Source organism: Talpa occidentalis, unplaced genomic scaffold, assembly GCF_014898055.3.
Source record: "Talpa occidentalis isolate TD23 unplaced genomic scaffold, MPIMG_talOcc4v2.1, whole genome shotgun sequence".
In the NCBI taxonomy this organism is placed as follows: domain Eukaryota; kingdom Metazoa; phylum Chordata; class Mammalia; order Eulipotyphla; family Talpidae; genus Talpa; species Talpa occidentalis.
In genome coordinates, this window is record NW_026555331.1 from 18,194,685 (window position 1) to 18,213,718 (window position 19,034).

General features: G+C 41.5%; 1 non-coding gene across 1 annotated transcript; it reads left to right on the top strand.

Annotated features, from left to right (window-relative positions):
- Positions 1–8,473: 8,473 nt before the first annotated feature.
- On the top strand, positions 8,474–8,637 carry LOC119251906 (U1 spliceosomal RNA). Its single transcript, XR_005126646.1, has one exon. It is a non-coding gene; the product is annotated as a U1 spliceosomal RNA (small nuclear RNA).
- The last annotated feature ends 10,397 nt before the right edge of the window (positions 8,638–19,034 follow it).

Here is a 19,034-nt window from a genome sequence, read left to right on the forward strand (position 1 = left end):
TGGTAGGTGTCTGTGTATTTTCAGACCAAACGTGGGGTGAAACTGTAGGTGGGGAGCCAAAGAGAAGATGAATTTAACAAATGCAGACTTTCCCTCCCTGAGAACGGTGCTTCTGGCTAAGGCTGTGATGTTTATTAGCAGTAGAGGCAAAGATCTGCTTTGCTGGTGAGTTTTATAACAGTCAAAGGACTGTGTCTGTGTTTTTTTTTCCTATTTCTGAGAAGATCAAATGCCTGGTTATAGGATTTATGTGAATGAAATGTAAGATCAGGTGCAGAGTAGACCCAGATGCTCTAACGCCTCCTGTATGTGTCATCATATGGAAAATCACCTTGGTCTCTTGATGATCCAGGTAATGACTCTTCTTTCCTTCCTTCAATTCAGGTTTTGTTTCTTCTTTGCTTTCCCTGAATGCAGCACTTGCACTAGGGTGAAAAATCACCAGCGATTTCTCAGTAGTAAAACATTTGGAGGGAAAGACAACTTTGACATTTTTTAAAGATCTGGGTACTTTTTAGGATTTTTTTTGGTTGCATGCCACAGAAAAATAAACACAAATGATCCAGTGACTCAATGATGGTACTAAGTCATCAGTTTCCTTTCTTTTTGCTCTGCTTTGCCTTGTAAGGGTATGATACCTTGATACCTTTTTTTTTTTTTTGCAGGTAATGTACTTAGTTTATTCTTTCTGAATTTGTTATATCCTGTCAATTCTTATATTTATTTAAATTTTAAAAATTTATTTATATATTTTACATCATTGTTCATTTTTAAACAATGTTTGCTTTCTTTTCTTCAGTGTAGTCCCCATAGAATTTCCACCACAGGGCCTCCCTTGGTGGCGCAGAGGTTGAGCTCTGGGCTGTGAAGCTGCCTGCAGCCTCTGCAGCGCCGGTTCAATCCCCGGCCACCAGGCGAGGGTCCCACATGGCACACAGGCTTCTCCTGCCGCCCGCTGCTCCCCTCAGCAGTGTACTTTGGTCCTTCTGCCTGCTCTGCTCCCTGCTCTGGCTCTGGTGAATTCTTTTTTTTTTTTTTTTTTTTTAATTTTCTAGAGGCATGTCTTATTTATTTATCTATTTGTTTGTTTGGTTTATACATGCACTGGGTACAGTCAGAAGCCGGGAGGGTGAGAGAATTCACCAGAGCCAGAGCAGGGAGCAGAACAGGCAGAAGGACCGAAGTACACTGCTGAGGGGAGCAGCGGGCGGCAGGAGAGGTCTGCGCGCCATGTGGGACCCTCCTTCGGTGGCCGCGGAGCAGCCGGGGATCGAACCGGCGCCGCAGAGGCCGCGGGCAGCTTCGCAACCCAGCGCTCAACCGCTGCGCCACCTGGGAGGCCCTGGCTCTGGTGAATTCTCTCACCCTCCCACGCTTCTGACTGTACCCAGTGCTTGTATAAATAAATAAATAAATAAATCTTTAAAAAAAAATAATTTCCACCACAAATTCACTCGTGCACCATTGCCACAGTCCCCTGTGTTCCTTCCTCCCTCCTTTCCAATCCCTCCCTGTTCCTGCAGGATGTCTCTGGTTTATAATTGTCTGTTTGTTGTTGTTTTGTTTTATTGTGTTTTGTATTGTTATTATTCTTCTAAGGGTTGATAACCTTATAAAGTGTTCTTATAATTTTAGATGGTTTCTGGTAGCAATTCAGGTCAACTATCTTCTTGTTTACATCCAGGAGAGAGAGAGGGAATCTTTTCTCCACTGTCAACCTGAAGTCCTCTGCTTAATTATTTTTTTAAAGATTTGTTTTTTATTTATGCATACGAGAACTGGGGTGTAGGTCAGAGGTGGGGGTGGTGGTGATGAGAGGATTCACCAGAGACAGAGTGGGGCAGAACAGGCAGATCTACTGAAATATACTGCTGAGGGGAGCAGTGGGTGAGACACAGGAAAGGTCTGCTGTGCCATGTGGGTCATCTCCCTGGCCAGGGATCACACTCAGTCTGCAGTGGCTGGCAATACCTTGATAGTGCTGAGACCAAATCCTCTCACCCACTCTGCACTCTGGCCTACACCCCAGCTCTTGTATAATAAATAAATAAATCTTTAAATAGATAGATAGATAGATAAATAAATAAACAAAACAGTCCATATAATCCTGTCTGTCCTTCATTCTATTTGGTTCAGGATTGAACAGGTAGCTTGGTATCTAAGTCAAGCTGGAGGTGCATTCTTCGGCAATCACTGTTTCATGGTGGTTGCCAGTACGTGGTCTGCAGCTGTGTAGTCCAGTTCAGGAGGCACGACCAAATATTGATACAACCACCTATTCACTAATTTTTAAATTCTAGGTCCCATGGAGAAATACATATTCATAAGAAAATTAGTTACACTATTTTAAACAAATCTAATCCTATTTGCAAAGTTCATGGATAGAATTTTCTTTTAGCTTTTTTTCTTATAAAATTTTCCTAAATGATAGTTTTCACTTCTCTAAAGATAATCATGACTTCAGGATAAGCTACCACCTGCTATAAGAGACTGAGTGCCTCTAGTGTGGGGATTAGTGGTTTTCTTGTAAACTCTGAGCTTTTTTTGCAGCACACAACATAGAAAGCAGTTTCAACATGCTGGCAGGTTGATTTATTTGAAGACTCTTAAGGAGGAGGTTGTGAAAAAAAAAAAAAACCCTTTGAAAACTGAAGCAGTCATGTCATCTATAGATTTTAGATTTTCAAATGCAGATATGTCCTTAATGATATATTGGAGACATTTTTCTCAATATATTACTATGTTTTTGACACAAATGGCCTGGAATCCTGTAGAAAAAAAAACAGAACATGATTTGCACCATGGATATAAACTCCAGAGCATCAAATAAATGTGCAAGTTTTCACTTTGTAAGATTTCACTCAATAATGAATATTACTCCATTTCATATGGAGTTTATGTTAGCCATTTGGCCAACTTCAGTAGAGGCAGAGTGGAGTCAATCTATAAAAAACTTAAGTTGGACAAAGCTGATAATAGCAGAAATGTGGGAGTATTAGAACTGAAGGATTGAAGGGTTTGATGGTTAGACCTAAGATAGTCAATAATGGTCTAAGTTAAAATAGCTTGCCTGAAAGACTTTTGACAATAATTCCTACAGAAACTAGCTAAATGTCTTCAATCTTGGGTCAGCTCAGGGCTCATAGCATTGACATGGCTCAGAGGAACTTGCTTGATTACCAGGGGCCTTTCTTCAGTCTCACATTTATTTAAAGCACCAACCTCCTACTTCCTCCATGGATACCATCTTACTTCTGTCCTGCATTTTGTTAGGAACAGGAAAATGGAGTTGCTATAAATCCCCTGAGAATGGACAAGATTTTTTGATGTGGAAGAGCCTGATTTTGAAATTGGTAGGCTCCTAGAAGCAAATATTTTCAGACTAAAACTGGTTGATATATTTGCATGGATTTTTCTATTTTCTTTGGTTTCTCCTAAGGCAAGGTCTGGAGGCTGGTGATTTGAAGAGGAATAAAGACTTATGTGAGAAAACATTGGGTTTAAAAACTGTTCCATGCGGTTCACAATGTGTTTTAGACATTCAGTAGGAAAAAGTGTGGACTTAATCATAATAGTGTGCTTTGGAAAAGGTTTTTGTCAGCAGAAAACACCAAGGAGTAGACAGGGCTTGTGAGGTATAACCTTAAATGATTATGTGCAAAGATTGTTCTCCCCAGAGATTTCCAAGGAGAAAACAGACTGACTAAAGAGGCTGATTGTGGTGGCAAAAATGGATTAGGGTGTGAAGGATGTGTAAAGACTTGGATCAGTTGCTGTGGGCTTTTAATAAGGAATTGGCTATGAATGAATACAAGGATTGTCAGTGCACAGACAGCACCCAGTAGAAATCTGGAGGTTGTAATTGCACAGAGTGAAATTCATTCAATTCAGTCATGTATGCATTCAACAATACTAAGTGTCTTCTTTGTATCAGGTACATAGAAGATGAGGAAGACTCCTCAGGGAAATTTCCACATTCAAAGAACTGTTGTAAGAATGGAACTTGGCTTATTCACTTAGTGTAATGCCTTCCAAGGTTTATCCATGCTATTGTGAATCTAAAGGTTTAGTTATACAAAACGTAGAAGTTCTAGACATCTGCTATAAAACATTGTGTGTTGAATAACAATACTGTATTGTATACTAAAAAATTGTGCTTACAGAGTTAGGAAGTGCCAGACTCAAGAGTTGCATTCTAATTTGTTAGACTCTGTATTCTTCGAGATTTCTGCTGCCTAAAAAGCTTCACATGAGTTTTGTAGAACTGCAAATGAGAATGTATTTCAAGGAATAATAGCCGCCTTATATGTGTGACTCCAATGGAAGAGCACACAGCTCCCAGAAGTTAGAAGAAACCGCCAACAGATATGTGTTTGGTGAATCTTTTTCGGTAGTGGGGTGATGAAGAAATTGTAAGCCAATTCACAAAGCATTTAACCCACTTCTCATTAATTATCATCATCTACTCTAATTAGTATTTATTCCTTAATGAAATGAGATCAAATCCTTGGGTCCTATTGATGCCCCAAAGGAAGAGAATGGTTCAGGAAGATGGTATCAACTCACCCAGGGCGAGCTCTCAGGCAATGGTTGAGAGTAGCCAGGGAGCTGATTTTCTCTCCATGAAATAAGATGGCATGGGTGGAAGAAACTATCATTTATTGTTTGTTATAGCGCAGGGCTTAAGACAATGTCTCTGAAACTTGTAAAAGTCTGTTACATTATTGTTTGACAATTAAAACTGTCTTTAAAATGAAAGCTATCACACAGATTCCACAGTCTTGGTTACACACAACCTGGTCTAGTCACCTGACCAGTGACTGTCTGTGCTTCTTGATCTGTAAGATAAGATTTGCAATGTTATCACCCTCTTAAGATCATTATGAGTTACTATTTATTATCTTATTTGGATAATATATGTGTAAAGAACTTTGTAAACTGAGAAATATGCTGTGGACATCAGATTTACTGATAATGAAAGGAATTCTGTGTTCATAGAGCATTGGAGATATTTTTCATACTTTATTATTCTTATGGTTATGCTATTAAATAATATTCCATCAAAATGAAATGTAATAGGTATAATGAGGGATGAGACTTAGGTCACCCATGGAGTTTTGGTCCTGGGATATGAACACGGCTCTCTTTGACCTCAAATCTTATGTTATTAGTAAAATATTGCCTAGAAATGGAAATAAATGTGCTGTATTATCCAAAACCTCTTCTTCTGAACCACAGAAGAATTTAAAACTGTCAATGTAATCAGCTAGAGAAAGAAGGAAAATGTCTGAGCATATGCTTATGTGTGTGTATTGGGTTTGGAAAAGAGTAAAAAGTATAAAATTAAGTTCTGCCTGGACCAGTTGACCCAGGAGTAGTTATTTTGAAGTCAAAGCTTCAGCATAGCTGTAAGTCAAATTTGGGGGATCCTCCCTTTATACAAATAAGGGGATACTGGTTTGTTACTGCACCCAGGCGGGTGCAGAGTGACAAGCTCACCTGGGTTGTGTGGTAACTGATGTGGAATACCTTTGAAATAACATTTGTTCCCCTTCAACTGTTATTCTTAGTTTTTATTCTCCCAGTAAGCCACAGACTTGAGTGTTAACCTTCAATAATACAGACTAACTTGGCGATAAAATAAGGCAGACCGCTGTTGCAGATCCAATATGGAACTTATAAAATACTGATGTCAATCCTGGTCTGTTCTCTAAAGAGAGAAAAAAATGCCATTTAGGTATATTTTGCTTCTCCAGATTGTGTTTGGAAACTGGGCAACCTCTTATTTGCTCAATAGCCAAGGTTACAGGAGCTGGAAGCCCACAGCCACAGCGGCAGGCAGCATTAGCTGACCAGCTTTCTTCTTTACAGTTCTCTAAACTCCACCCTCTTTCCTATGAGGCTATCCTACATAGAGACTTACTTCTCACCATTTGGTCACTTTCATGAAGTTGAAGCGACCAATGGCTTTTGGTTAGTCCTCATTGGACTCACTGTTGCAAATAGGAGAAAAGCAAAGGAATGTGCTAAAAAGCATTCTTGTTTGAATGTATCACAGTTCATTTATGCATTTACCTGCTGAAGGGCATCTTGGTTGCTTCCAAGTTTTGACAACGCTGAATAAAGCTGGTATAAACATCCCCATACAGATTTTTGTGTCGACATGTATTTTCTTTTCTTTCTTTTTTTTAAAGGAGAAATTATTTTTATTTTTATTTTTTAATTTTTGCATAGAAGAATGGGGGTGTAGGCTAGAGGGGTGTGTGTATGGGGGGGGTAAGAGGATTCTCCAGAGACAGAGTGGGGAGCAGAACAGGCGGATTTACTGAAATACACTGCTGAGGGGAGCAGCAGGTGACACAGGAGAGGTCTGCTGTCCTATGTGGGTTAGCTCCCTGGCTGAGGATCGAACTCACATGCTGAGGTGATAGTGCTGAGACTTAGCCCCTAGGCCACCAGGGAGGCTCTTGACGTGTATTGATATTTTCCTTTGGGTAAATAACAAGGAGCACAATTGCTGCATGGTATAAGAGTAAATTTAGTTTTGCAAGAAATCGCCACACTTTCTTCCAAAGTGGCTGTACCATTTTGTATTCCCACCAGCAATGAGTGGGTATTCCTGTCATTCATGTGCTCACCAGAATCTGATGTTGTCAGAGTTCCAGAGTTTGAACATTCACATGCAAGTGTAGTGGTACCTCTTTTTTGTTAAAACAACTTATTTGAAGGGGCCTCCCTGGTGGCACAGGGGTTTAAGTCTCAGCGCTATCAAACTATAGTCAGCCACTGCGGCCTGAGTTCGATCCCAATGCTGGAAGCCAACTCACATGGTGCAGCAGACCTTTCCTGTCTTGCCCACTGCTTCCCTCAGTAGTGTATTTCAGTAAATCCACCTGTTCTGCTCCCCACTCTGTCTCTGGTGAATCCTCTCACCCTTGTACCTCTGGCCTATACCCCAGTTCTTGTATGGATAAATAAATAAAAATAAATCTTAAAAAAATCATATATTTGAAAAAAAAGTTTCACTGGGTCACCCCCACATATTCTTCAGGGAGTCTGGGGGGTGGGGAAGTCCTAAGAATTCTCTTTTCTAGTATGTCTCTGAGAGAGTTTGATGCAAGCAAGGGTGGGTCCTTGAGAATTGGTGGGATAAATAACATAAACAGAAAAAGATATAGATGTACAGATCAAACCCATTCAAATCCAGCTACTGGGTCAGAAAGTGTGAAAACACCTAGATTTTGCTGATATTACTAATACTTAACAAACCTCCAGGGAGAGTTATTAACATAATATGGATTCACCCTATGACATATATACACTCAGTTTTGTTTTTGTTTTTTTCAGACAAGTAAACTAAAACCCAGTGATTTAAATACGTTTCCCAAGAATGAATGAAAACTAGTTTTCAGATTTCTGGCCCATCTGACATCTAAATCCAGCCTCCTTTCTCCATGTCAGATTTACTCCCTCACCATTCCCCTACGCCTGTAATGCGAATGACCCAGGAAAAACACCTCAAAGTCAACTTTTTCCACATCTTTCTTACATGTATTTTTCTTTGCTAGATTTTCCCTGTCAGTGGCTTACTAGACTCGGCAGCTCCCCTGGGATACTTGTTTGGGGCTGGAAGTGTAATGGTGACACCAGCATGTGCTTTGATTAACTCTGGAGGTACGGCCCTGGATCATTCAGGTCAGCTTAACAGGCTCTTTGGCTAACACAGGCATCTTTGGGCTTGGTGTTTCCAAGCTGAGGAAGGAAATGGCATGAAGTTCAAAGGGAGCTCTTGCATGGCATGTGTCCACGAGTGTGGACCATTTACTAGCTGTTTAATAGTTGTGAATTAATCTCAAATATACTTGGAGGCCAGAACTAGCTGCAAGTGTGGGAACAGCCTGCTTCCACCCTGTTTCCTGGAAAATTTAGAACATTTCTCAGTGCCGGATCAGAAGTTTAGGGTCAATTTGGGGGTTATGGCTATTTTCAAAGCTTTAAACAGACCCAAGTCTGTTCTTGGGTCTTTCCTTGATCAAATTAGTGTTATTTTTCACACGACCCATATACTTTATAAATAATTCTTTTAAACTTACATGTTATTCATGTTTCTATCCTATAAAGAGTTTAAAAAACTCAACTGAGGTATAATTTACATACAACTAAAGCACCTTAAAAAGTGAGATTTTGCAAATGTGAACACCCATGTAACTGATGTCATATTTGGAGTTGCTGAGTTTGGAGAGCAGGGTCCTTGGGTTCACTCTGGGAAAGGTTTCACCAGAACTCCCCTCTCAGTGGCCCTGGCAAGTTGGGGAAAAGAGGCACCTGCATAGGCACAGGTGGGCAGAAGGATGGCTGCCTGTCCCGTGCAGCAGCAGAGACTGCACTGATATAGACTTCCCTTTGGGAGGGGCTCCTTCCTTCCTGGAGTGGTTTGTTTGTTGTTGACTTTGAATAAAATATGTTGAATTTGATACTTACCTGGCAGGGGAGATACTATGATCACGAAGGTGGTTTTCCCAGGGCAAGGCTTATCCATTACACTCCGGATGTGCTGACCCCTGAGATTTCCCCAAATGTGGGAAACTCGACTGCATAATTTGTGGTAGTGGGGGACTGCGTTCGCGCTCTTCCCTGAAAAAAAAAGAAAGAAAAGGAAAGGAAAAAAACATATGTTGAATCTGGAAGGGGCCAAATTTCTACAATGGCCCTAATCTCCATATCTTTACCTTAAGGTCAGCGCTACTGACACCCCCTATCTATAGTATCTGACACCTGCTTGGGTCTTGCTTGTGCTTTGTGATGTGGGCTTTGGCACCTAAGGATCTTAGTGCCTATAGCCGGGTTAGTGGCTATGTTAATCCCTTCTACCTCCACCGCCAACTCTTGGCAACATGTGAGCCAGGTTTTGGTCTTGTGGAGCCTCTTTTCCAGTTTTTCTGTCCTTATCCTCTATCATAGCCATCAGCCTAGTTAAGATGTGTAATTTTTTCACAAACCTAGAAAGTTCTCTCATATCTTTTTGCAACCAATTCCTCCCTCTCCAGGGCACTCACTGACAGACTTTCTAGTACCTTTACTTTAGACTTGTTCAAAATTCAAATAAATCAAATTATAAAGTATATACACTTAAGTTTGGTTTCTTTTGCTTAACATACTTTTTTGAGATTCATCCATATTTTTGCATCTGGCAATAGTTCATCATTATCCTTTTCCTACTTTCAATGTAACTTATTTAATTGGAAGTTCATGAAATTTATTCTTTTCAGTTTTTATTTTGAAATAATTTAAACTTACAGAAAAGTGGCAAAAAAAATTAGAGTTCTTATACACCCATGTCCAGCTGTAATAGGGTGGTCCATAGGGAAAGGGGTGGTTCAGGTTCCCTGGCCCACCCAAGGGAGAGTGTTGCTGACCAGGGTTGAGAAGAAGCTGGAGAGGAAAATGGAGAAAGAAGGAAGCAGGATGGAGAGCAAGGAGACCTGGAGGAGGCACATGGAGCAGGGAGACATGTGAAGAAGCTGTGCTTGCTTCTTGGTCGTGGACTGGTTGAAACAGATGTGGGTGACAGACCCATGGGGAGGTGACAATGGCAGATTTTATCTTCATTTTAATTTTGCTCTTTTTCTCCCAAACTTGTCTGACCCTTCTCTATGGGTCCCCTCTGGAAGTGCTTTAGACTTGTGGCAAGCTTCAGGCCTTGTTTTGGGCCAATCCTTTTTGGCTGGACTTTTACTCACGAGGGGATGGGTAACTTTAGGTGCTTGATTTGGAAACTATATTCTTTGTCTTTTCTGTGTTGCACACTTATTGTATTAAAGTTCCTTTCTATTAAAGGTCTGTATGTGTTGTCTTGGTGTGATGGATGGAAGAAACTATTTAGAGCAGGCAGGATTCGGGGTGCTGGGGTGTCCCTCTCCCTGCCCTGAAACACAGCTTCTCATGCTAACATCGTTACAGAACCATGCATTCCCCTGTGACAAGTGGTGATGAGTATTTTTTCATGTACCTATTGACCAACTGTATGTCTTCCTAGAAAAGGATCTACTTAGCTTTTCTGCCCATTTTTACTTTTTATTTTGCTTTTAATTTTTTTTATAAGCATTTATTTATGCATAGAAGACCTGGGGTACAGGCCAGAGGTGTGGGGGGGGTGAGAGGATTCACCAAAGACAGAGTGGGGAGCAGAACAAGCAGATCTACTGAAACACACTGCTGAGGGAAGCAGCGGGCAAGTCAGGAGAGGTCTGCTGAGCTATGTGGGTTGCTCCCTAGCTGGCTGGGAATCAAACTTGTGCTGCAGAGGCTGTGGATTTCTTCACGGTGCTGTGTTTAACCCCTTGAGCCACTAGGGATGCCCTCTGCCCATTTTTAAATTGGTTGTTGTTTTCTTTTTTGTTGATTTGCATGAGTTATTTGTAGATCCTTGATATTAGTCCTTTGTCAGATGTATGGTGCACAAGTGTTTTCTCCCAATGAATAGGGTTTCTTTTCCTTCCTTCCTATCTTTTTTTTTTTTTTTTTTTTTTGATATTTTCTTTTGCTGTGCAGAAGCCTTTTAGTGTGCTTAGCGTATTTTGGCTTTTTTTCCTTTGTTGTTGGATTGAAGTTCCCAAAGACATCACTGAAGCCTATGACGTGACTCTTTCCTGCTATGTGTTTTATGGTTCTGTTAGGGGGAAAAGGATGTCCTAAAGCTAATTCCATACAGGCTTTGTGGACTCCACCCCCACCCCAGGCCAAAGCCAAAGACACTGGGAACTCCAAATCCCATCACCACCAAAGGGAAGGTGGCTGGGACCTGAGGGTGGGGTTAAGCAGCCAAGTTGGTATAAAGGCAGACACGTGGGCTTTGGGGAGGTCCCCCATTTTGGCTCTCCGCCAGCTCGCAGCATCCAGCCACCTCTGAGAGTGCTTTTTGGGTTTCCAGGTCGGCGGATCGGGTAGGACGCATTAAAGACTTTATTTCCCTATTTTCTCCCTGAGTTGTACATTTTCCTTATTTCCTTTTCCCTTGTAAATAAACCTTTTATTAACCTTTGTGTATGCCTGTAGTGGAGTATTCATAAGTTCCTTTAAAGCATGCAGGTGAAGACCCACAGCCAGGCAACCTGTTCAATATCGGGGCTGCCCTATAACAGTTCCATGTACTACCTCTAAGACAAAGTTGTTCATTTTCACCAGATAGTATAGGAAGTTCTAATTAGAGCAATGTGGCAAGAGAAAGAAAGAACGGGAATACAAATTGGGAAACAAGAATTAAAACTATCACTATTTACAGCTGACATAACATACATATAAAACCTTAAAACGACATGAAAGAGGAAATTAAAGCAATAAATCAATATAACAAGTGACAGACTACAAAATCAATATACAAAAGCCTGTTGCATTCCAGTATGCATACAATGAACTAGAAGAAAATGAAATCAAGAAAACAAACTTATTTACAATCATATCAAAAATAATGAAATACCAATAAATAGCAATAAACTTAACAAAGGAGTTAAAAGATCTGTACAATGAAAACTATAGTATTTCAAGAAATAGGACAAAGAAATGGAAAGATATTAGCGGCTCCTGAATTGGAAGAACTAGCATCACTAAAATGGCCGACTTACCCAAAGTAATATGCAAATTCAGTGCAATCCTTATTAAAGTTTCAAGTCAGTAAATTCTTCAAAGAAATAGAGGAAACATTTCTGAAATTCACATGGAACCACAAAAGACCTAAAAAAGAGAGAGTGGAGGTATCACACTCCTGGACTTCAAATTATATAAGGCAATATTAATCAAAACAATATGGTATTGGAATAAAAATGGACACACTGGCCAATGGAAGGGAATTGAGAACCCAGGGATAAATCCATACTTATATGGATTTATTTTATGACAAAAGAGCCAAGAATATAAAATGGAGAAAGAAAAGTCTCTTCAGCAAGTGAGATTGGGGAAATGGACAACCATGCGTGACGGAATGAGAATAGACCACTATTCACACTGTACAGAAGAATTAACTTGATTATTTTTAAGATTTTTTTAAAGAAAGAGGGCATTGAAATTTCCTTTCTCCATTTAGAAAACTCATTTTAAAGAATATGGAATTGATTTTTTTTTTTTTTAGAGAATTGGCCTTCACTAGTGGAAATTCATGCTTTGTCCTTTTAAATTTCTTAACATATGCTCTTCCTAAATTGGCTTTCCTTTGCCCTGTAAGCCTGGTTAACTAATGGATTCAACCCAGTGGTTTTGTTGTCACATTTGCATATATGTTCTTCTGTTCTATTATTATATTATTCACCTCTTTTTTTTAAGATTTATTTATTTATGCATACCAGAGCTGGGGTACAGGCCAGCGGTGTGGGGCGTGAGAGGATTCACCAGAGCTGGGGTACAGGCCAGCGGTGTGGGGCGTGAGAGGATTCACCAGAGACAGAGTGGGGAACAGAACAGGCAGACTGACTGAAATACACTGCTGAGGGGAGCAGCGGGCGAGTCAGGAGAGGTCTGCTGCGCCATGTGGGTTGCTCTCTGGCTGGCCGGGGATCGAACTCGTGCTGCCGTGGCTGCCGACAGCTTTATAGGTTGCGTCTTAACCCCTTGCACCACCAGGGAGGTCCTATATTACTCACCTCTTTAAAATGTAAGAATCTGGGGGGGCAAACAGGGAATGAACACAAGGGAATATGGTGATGGTTTACCGGTGATACGATGATGGGCGAACTATGGAGATTACAACAAAGTAAGACATTTTTTAAAATTAATTAAGAATAATAAAGAAAATGTATGAATCTGTTTATCTTTTTTTCGCCATAGGTTATGAACAGACTAGAGAGAGATATGTACTGTTCTTAACCTTTTCTATACTTTTGAATCCTAGGGCAAGTTAGGGATAATTAGGCAGCCTCAAGGACAGTGCAGGGACTTCGGGAGAGTTAAGGAAGTCTCCAAAGATAAGGACAACAAATTCCAAAGGGGACTAATCAAACACCCCAGGACTTATGACATTAGGGACTTACTTTATGACCTTAGGGTTAACAAGACATTCCAAATAGAGGACAATAAAGAAAAAAAAGAGAAGTTCTGAGACACAGAGATTTAGTTCTGAGTGCAGAGACATTTAGGCAGTGAGTGAGACCACCCAGAACTAACCAATCACAAATGACTGGTGGAGCTTTAGAATAATGAGGGAAAGAAGACACGACTCCACTTTGGCTTCCTTGCCCCTCCCTGGCCTGGTTTCGTGGCCTGGGAGTCCCGCTTTATTTCTGTTCCTTTTCTCCTCAATAAACTTTTTCTTTCTCTAAACAAACCTGCCTCTTCTCGCTTGCTTGCTTGAGAGTCTACGAAGTTCCTGCTGTGGCTTCGTGAGACACCAACACATTGGGGTCTAGTGGCTGGGGCTCAGCGCTGCCCCTGCAGCCTGGGATAGTTCCTGGCTGGGAGACTAGGCGTGAAAACCTACAATTCTGGTATCACTTTCACACTAACATGGTGCCTGGCTCTTAATAAATAATAAATAATTCACCTGAGGGGAGACATCCTATATTATAAAAAGATAGGCAAGGATGTTTAAAAACAAACGAGCAGAAAATGTTGGCTAACATTTTCTATCTTCAATTTTTTTTTTAATCAAACTGTTGGATATTTGGAGATGCTTGTATTATGAATAATTTACAAAAGATAGAGGAAATATGGGGAGTGTTCTTCTTTGGAGTTATGACAAATATGACTATTTGTGAAAGGATTCCTGCGTGGTTTGATGAATGGAGATAAGGACTAAGAAATCTACATGTTAGTTTTTTTTGAAAAATCATGGCTAAACAAATGTGAGGCCAAAAAAGCTGACTTTTGCTCTGAAATAAATCACTTGAAATTATACCAAGTGTATGTAACTATGACTCCTCCTAGTGGCCATTTTATGCCAGAGCAAAGAAAAAGATGGATTGGATCTCTGAAATGCAGATTGCAACACTCTTTGTGTTCTTTTTTTTTTTTTTTAAAGATGTATATATTTATGCATACAAGGGCTGCAGTACAGGCCAGAGGTCTGTGTGTGCGGGGGGTGGGGGAGTGTGTGGTGAGAGGATTCACCAGATGTTGTGCCCAAGGTCAGCAGACTCGGTGAGTATAGCCTCCAAGAACCCAAAGACAGCTGATGCAAACACAAAAGGGAGTTTATTTCAGACTCGAGTCCAGGTTCAAGGCACCTACCAATGCAGTGGCAGATACCGAGAGCCCCGAACAAAGGAAGCAGGGGTCTTTTAATAAGGTTAAATTATGCTGGCAGTTACTCATTGGCTACAAGGATGCGTTCTCCAACTTGGCCCGGCTATCATTCTAAGCTGACTGGCCAGGCCAAGATGCAGCTCCAACCTGCAGCTCCAATTACAGCAAGTTCGCTCTCATTGGTGACCAGAGAGTAAGGGTGGAGTGAGGGTCCAAACTATCTCTGGAATGCAGTCTTTTCCCAGCAAAACCTAAAATTCTAAAATGGCAGTTACACAAAGCAATGGCTAAGAATACTTATGCTTGGTTCCACACCAGAGACGGAGTGGGGAACAGAAGAGGCAGAGTGACTGAAATACACTGCTGAGGGGAGCAGCCAGCAAGACAGGAGAGGTCTGCTGCACCATGGCCATGTGGGTTGCTCCCTGGCCAGCAGGGGACCAGGATCAAACTCGTGCTGCAGAGGCTGCGGATTGCTTCATAGTGCTGTGCTTAACCCCTTGTGCCACCAGGGAGACCCCAGACTGCCCCATACTCTTTAAGTGAAAGTTGCCCATGTAGAAACACAAGAAAATTTCCCTTTCCCATTAAAACATCTCAATTAACCAAGGAACATAAAATTGGCTGATGAGATAAAACCCACTTCCTTAAAAAATTTATACATACCAAAATCTTTTTTTCACCAACAAATTACTTGCTGACTGACAAAGTTGGCTTCCTCATGATCCCTGCTCTCAAAGAACTCAGAATATGGGAGTAATGCATACATTGCACAAAAATGATGGCTCATTGGAATACGCTTAATAATATGGGTTTGCACAAAATCCAGAAGAGGTGAGGTTGAGAATGGTGTTAAGAGGAAGTTACTTTTTTTAAAAATGCATTTTAAGTATTGATTTTTTATTATTTGTTATTTTAAATGTGGAACCGAGTTGTTACGCGCTTGACCATTGTATCGCCATTTTGTGTGTAACCACCATTTTAGAATTTTTCTTAGCTATAAGTTTAGGTCTCCTGGAAAATGATGCAACATTCTTGTACTATGTCTCATCCTCGCCTCATCCTGGACACCCAGTGAGGACAGCCTCAGACCACTCTGGCGTCCAATGAAAAGAAGGCAACTTAAATAAGGAGAGACTGATATCTTTGTCCAATCAATTTGAACTCGGAGCGCGCCCGCACCAAAAATGCCTTTTAGTAGCCAATGAGTAATTGCCAGCTTGTTTCAAAATTTAAGCCTGCTTGTAAACCTATAAATACCCTCTGTTTCCCCGGTTCGGGGCTCTGGATATCCGCCACTGCGTCAGTGTGTGTGGTGGGCCCAGACTCGAGCCTGCAATAAACTCCCTTTTGTTCTTGCAGCAGTTGTCCTTGATCTCTTGGGGAACGGTTGTTTGATCTTTAGGCACAACATTAAATATTCATTGAGTGCACACAGCTTTAATAGTTATGCTGAACAGTATTCATTCACAAATGAATGAGTCACAAATCATTTCAACATATCGCAACCTTAAAGATCATCATTAGAAAACTTCTGTTTTACATTATTATTCAAAATTATTCAGCAGTTAGTGTCCTTTGAATTGTATTTAATAATTTAAAAATATACTTCTCATTTTAATTTTTTAAAAAAATATTCTGTGTAACTTGCAAGTTACTACTTTAGAATATCATACCTAACGTTTCTTAAAAGGAATAAAATACCATGAGAACTTCCATTTACTTTTAAATTATTATTTTCAGGGCCTCCCCAGTGGCACAGCAGTTGAGCACTGGGTTGCAAAGCTGCCCACAGTCTCTGCAGCACCAGTTCGATCCCTGGCCACCAGGTGAGGGTCCCACATGGCGCGCAGACCTCTCCTGCCTGCTCTGCTCTCCCTTCTGGCTCTGGTGAATTCTCTCACCCTCCCACACTTCTAACTGTACCCAGTGCTTGTATAAATAAATAAATAAATCTTTAAATTATTATTTTCAGTACTTGATAATGTGTCAGCATAAACACACCTATTAAAAATACTAAAATAAGTATAAGACAAATTATAGCTGAGTTATTGCTTTATAATAGATTTATTAGGGTGGGAAAAATCCATAATGGTTGCTAAAAATCCATAATGGTTGCTTCTGCTTTTGTACATTTATTAATGTGGTTGATGTTATTTGGAGTAAATTAAGAGTGCTTCTCTATTAAACGTACAGATAAGGCCATTTTACAATGGTGCCTGTTAAAAAGTTATCTTTGTGAAAAAAGAAATAATTGTTAGGGGGAAAAGGATGTCCTAAAGCTAATTCCATACAGGCTTTGTGGACTCCACCCCCACCCCAGGCCAAAGCCAAAGACACTGGGAACTCCAAATCCCATCACCACCAAAGGGAGGTGGCTGGGACCTGAGGGTGGGGTTCAGCAGCCAGGTTGGTATAAAGCCAGACATGTGGTCTTTGGAGGGGTCCCCCATTTTGACCCTCCGCCAGCTCGCAGCGTCCAGCCAGCTCTGAGAGTGCCTTTGGGTTTCCAGGTCGACGGATCGGGTAGGACGCATTAAAGACTTTATTTCCCTATTTTCTCCCTGAGTTGTACATTTTCCTTATTTCCTTTTCCCTTGTAAATACACCTTTTATGAACCTTTTGTGTGTGCCTGCAGTGGAGTATTAATAAGTCCCTTGTAAGTGCGCGGGTGAGGACCCACAGCCAGGCAACCCATCCAATATCGGGGCTGCCCTATGACAGCATGTGTAAGAGGAAGTAACTTTTATTTTTCATGCTGAAGGCCGGATATGCCTCTGTTAAGTAGAGCAATGGGGGAAGGCATTTCAGATGGATGAAGAGCAAAGCACAGAGCTTAGCTTTGTGGAGGGATGAGAGACAGAGTCTGCTCAGGCACTTGAGCATCAGTTACTGTGGGATTTTGGAGGAAGCTGGGGAAATGAGCACAGGGGTTGATGGGGTTTTGTAGAGTGCGGGGTCCTTGAGTTCACTCTGGAAATGGTTTCACCAGAGCTCCCATTTTGGTGGCACGTGGCGAGTTCCCCAGGCGAGTTTCTCCATGAGACAGAGATATTCGTTATATTTAAAGGGCAGGTTTATTAGGGAAATGGAAAGGGACGGGTTTTGCTAAGAGAGGCCTGCATGGTTGCAGGCAGTCGGCCTTGAGGAGAGCGGCCTCCTCTGAGGGAGGTCAGTGAAGAGAAGTCCTGGCAGATCACAGGCAGGCAGGAAGCTGCTGCCCTGCAGAGGGAGAGAGTTGGTGAAAGGAAGCACCTGCACAGTCACAGGTGGGCAGACTGAGCGCTGCCCCGAGCATGTGCAGAGACTGCACTGACACAGTCCTCTTCTGTTTGGGAGGGGTCACTTCTCTGTGGAGAGGCCCATTTGTTGCTGGTTTGGGATAACCAGGAAAAACCAGGAAGGGACCAGAGATTCCAGGGTGGGCCCAATCTCCATATCTTTACCCTCAGGCCTGTGTGCCACTCCCTATAGCATCTGATCCTGCTTGGGTCTCATGCCTTGTGATAAGGCCCTGGTGCCTAAGGGTCACAACCTCTACAGCTGGGTTAATGGTCATGTTATTCCCCTCAATCACCACCTCCTTGTGTGAGTCAGGTTTTAGTCTTGTGAGGCATCCTTTCCAGTTTTTCTATTCTTGTCCTCCGTCAGGGTTCAGATCATACAAAGACATGAATGGAACATAAAGCCTTTGGATCTGTGCGTTGGAAATGGGGGTTGCAGATTTGACTCTAGAGAGTAATTAGATTTTGATTTCAGCGTCAGATCTCTGGAATGAGTGTGGAGAAGACTGGAGTCATGAGTGGTAAAATCTATCATAACTGAGGAAAGAAGAAGGCATAGAGAATGGGAGAAAAATCCCAGGGACACTTTGTGCTAAGTGTCACAAAGTGAGATTTTAACAGATTTAAGAATAACAGAATGGGGCCTCCCCTGGTGGTGCAGCCGTTGAGTGCCGGGTTGCAAAGCTGCCCGCAGCCTCTGCAGCGTCTGTTCGATCTCCAGCCACTGGCGAGGGTCCCACATGGCGCACAGACCTCTCCTGCCGCCCGCTGCTCCCCTCAGCAGTGTATTTCATCAGCCTGCCTGTTCTGTTCCTTGCTCTGGCTCTGGTGAATTCTCTCACCCTCCCGTGCTTCTGACTGTACCCAGTGTTTATATAAATAAATAAAAAATAAATAAAAATTAAAAAATTAAAAAAAGAATAACAGAATGTAGGAGGTGGGAAGGATGAGAGAGTTAAAGATTTTACCTGTGTGCCTGGATAAAATGCTATTAGCCAAGGGGAGAAATACAAGGAGAGGAGCAGACTGGGGCAAGAAGAACTAGAGCTTTAATAGCTACTTGGTTAATGCTGCTTTTCTTGGGAATCAGTGCAATAAAAATGTAAAACCATAAATTAAAACAAATTATTGCTCTTCAAATGCTAATTAGAGTTATCATTGTGTCTCAATCTTTTGTTAGATTCAGAGTCCTCTTTCTCTCTTCTCACCTGATGGGGGCGCCAAGGTTTCTTGAACCTCCAACCAGAGTAATCTACCAGGCAGGGCGCGTTTCTCAGTAGTTTCCATTCTAAACTGACAACTGCTCCCAATAGGGAGCCTCACTTTGTCCCGAGTTACTTAGGAACAAAACTGACTCAGGAATATACTAGTGCTACAGAACTGATCACTTTAAAGAGGTTAATTTTATGTTATGTAAATTTTACTGCATTGAAATAAATAAATAATACAGCAACACAGGACTTTTCCCTTGTAATCCCTCCTCTTCTCTGAGCAGAAATTGTGGTGGGTCCACCCACATG